We start from the raw sequence: 3,391 nt of genomic DNA, 5'->3' as shown, positions 1-3,391 counted from the left end.
CACCATATCTGTAACTTTTTTAATAATCTTTTAAAAATAGTAAATGCCATTATTTTTGCAAAATTATTACGAGATCTATTATACTAATAAGGGTTTGATAAAATACAGTAGACTGCCTACTGGATAATAGTTCCAGTCCACCTGTAGACAGGGATCTCACATCAGCTTGTATATTATACAAGGATAAGATTTGATAAATTCAGTTATTTGACTGAACACTGGCTCTGTTTAAATCAGAGATTTAAACATACATAGTCTAACCTAGCTCCATAACTAACAGCCATTAGCCATCCATGCACAGCCATCAGCCGGGCCATAGACCGGCTATTTTGCTTTTTTCCCAAGCCGGTCTATGTTTTTTTTCGATGCCTCAGTGGCCCATGCACAGGTCCGTTCAAGGGGATTAAATAGCCGTTCTATGGCCCCAGGGTTTGTATTTTATCAAACTCTTATTAGAATAATAGATCTCGTAATAATTTTGCAAAAATAGTGGCATTTACTATTTTAAAAAGCTGGGGTGCAGGGGGGGTGGGGGTTGTGTAAAAGCCTGGTTTGTGCCTCGGAGAGGCTATGGGATCCAGTAAGATCGTCCTTCCTTTCCTCCCTAGAATCTGGATGTAGCAGGTGCTCAATTGTCAAAAGTGAAAAATTGGGTTTGTCTTCCGAATGCACCATGTCAGTAAATTTTTTAATAATCTTTTAAAAATAGTAAATGCCACTATTTTTGCAAAATTATTACGAGATCTATTATTCTAATAAGAGTTTGATAAAATACAGTAGACTGCCTACTGGTTTTACCTGTAATAAGGTTTGATACAGATGATTATCCGTTCCAGGGGATTAAATAGCCGTTCTATGGCCCCAGGGTTTTCTCAAATTTTCTTTCATAGCCGGTCTATGGCCCCTGGGTTTTACGAACTTTTTTTCCCAAGCCGGTCTATGGCGTGTATGTTAAATAAACCAAATTTTTCACTTTTGACAGTTGAGCACCTGCTACATCCAGATTCTAGGGAGGAAAGGAATATAATATAATATCTGATATATCTATCTGTGTGAAATAGATTAAATCCATTTATTTGACATTCAGCTAATAGTTCTGTATTTTCTACATTCATTCATGTTTTGGTAAGTGCAATAATATGTATTGTTTCATTGCAGATTAGAGATTCAAGATAGTTCTAGATTTCCGAAGTACTGAAACGCGCGCCATACAGGCTTGGTGGATCTAGGTGCAAGGTAAAATTATTTACATTTACTTGTTTTGTATTTATATGCATATATGCATTTATATGCATTATTCTATAGAATAATAGATCTCGTAATAATTTTGCAAAAATAGTGGCATTTACTATTTTTAAAAGATTATTAAAAAATTTACTGATATGGTGCATTCGGAAGACAAACCCAATTTTTCACTTTTGACAATTGAGCTCGGGTGCAGGGGGGGGGGTGGGTTGTGTAAAAGCCTGGTTTGTGCCTCGGAGAGGCTATGGGATCCAGTAAGATCGTCCTTCCTTTCCTCCCTAGAATCTGGATGTAGCAGGTGCTCAATTGTCAAAAGTGAAATTTGAGGATTTGAACCTGCGTCCGGGAGCATCCCAGACACTGCCTAAATCGACTGAGCTACAACAGGGTAAAAGGATCCAGGAAGTTCAGTAGAAGTTTGGTTTCAACCCTTTTACCCTGTCGTAGCTCAGTCGATTAAGGCAGTGTCTGGGATGCTCCCGGACACAGGTTTGAATCCTCATCACGGCCCTTGTGGATTTGTTCATTTGATGCATCACGTTATTGTGATCTGTGTGTGATGATGTAAGGGCGAAGAGGGAGAACGGCCTGTTGACATAGCTCGGGTGCAGGGGGGGGGGGTTGTGTAAAAGCCTGGTTTGTGCCTCTGAGAGGCTATGGGATCCAGTAAGTTCAGTAGAACTTCGGTTTCAACCCTTTTACCCTGTTGTAGCTCAGTCGATTAAGGCAGTGTCTGGGATGCTCCCGGACGCAGGTTCGAATCCTCGTCACGGCCCTTGTGGATTTGTTCATTTGATGCATCACGTTATTGTGATCTGTGTGTGTAATTCTTCACTTGCTACAGCAACAGGAATGTGTGTGTATGTATTTGTGTTGTTGAATATGACCGAAAGTGTAAGATTAATGATTCTAACACAAATCGTCTGAATATTTGTTTTTCTTCACTGTCGAGAGTAGTTAAAAAAATTTACTCGAGTTTATTTTCACACTTTATTTATGGTCCTTAAGTCCCTCTCCTTAATGCTGCTGCTGTTTCTCGCATCTTTGCATCGCTTGTATGTTTGGGGGTTTGGCCTCTTGCTATATATTGATTCCATTTGTGTGTGTTTGGGTCTCAGGCCCTCTCGCAATTTCTGTTGAACAAACCCCTTTTCCTAGTTCTGCATCTCTCCTTTGGTACAAATTTTGTTGTGCTTTTATCATATATTTCACAAAACTTGACATACATTTCATTTACTTCATGTCCTATCAGCAAGTGTTTGTCAAATTCTTTAAGGAAAGTTTATCATCCTGATTGCAGATCTCTAGCGCTATTATGTCAACTTCTTGTGGATTCGCAATCATTATTTAATTTACCTTTAGGTGTTCTTTCACCAGCACAGCAACACTGTACCTCTCCCAACCAGTTTAAGATAAAAACTAAGTACTAACTAATTAACTCAATGTAACCTACCTTACCCCCAAAATGTCAACCCATGTCTTCTATTTTAAACAATGCTGTTTTGTTGACCAAATTGTATTTTTGTTTTTTTCTGCAATGTTTCCCCCCCCCCACCACTCTACCACCACATTGAGTTTAGTAGCTCTGTGCACGTCAGGTGCTGTTTAATATACAGACCTACTCCTCCATTTGACCTAGTTTCTCTATCACATCTATATCACTTTGTGCTTTAGGCCTGGTGGAGCTTGGTCCACCAGGCTGTTGTTTGGAGTGGCCCGCAGATCCACATACAGTCTGCATTTGATATACAGTCTGTTGATCAATTAAACTACAGTAGTTAGTTTTTATCATCCGAATGCACCAATATGTGTTCATTCTTCCCAGATGAAGGAACTAGGTAATATTCATCATCTGAATGCACCATCTGAAGCTTTAACACACTCATGATACACGAGAGGTTTAAAAAACTTTTAAAACTTTTAAAACTTTTTGACCTATGTATTTAAAAGCAATTCTAAAGTTAAAAAGTGTAGCATAGGCCCCTCGCAGAATGTTCTTAATATGATCCTCAGGTTATAGTTTTCTATCTAAAACCACCCCTAGATCTCTTTCTTGATCAGAATTCTTTATAGATCTCTGTGGCTCGATCATAGAAACTGAGTAAATTCGTTACACTGGACCTTCCAGATCGAATACCATGCTGAC

This window comes from Procambarus clarkii, unplaced genomic scaffold (assembly GCF_040958095.1).
Source record: "Procambarus clarkii isolate CNS0578487 unplaced genomic scaffold, FALCON_Pclarkii_2.0 HiC_scaffold_124, whole genome shotgun sequence".
NCBI lineage: Eukaryota > Metazoa > Arthropoda > Malacostraca > Decapoda > Cambaridae > Procambarus > Procambarus clarkii.
The sequence above is the reverse complement of the archived record's forward strand: the minus strand, read 5'-3'. Positions refer to the sequence as shown.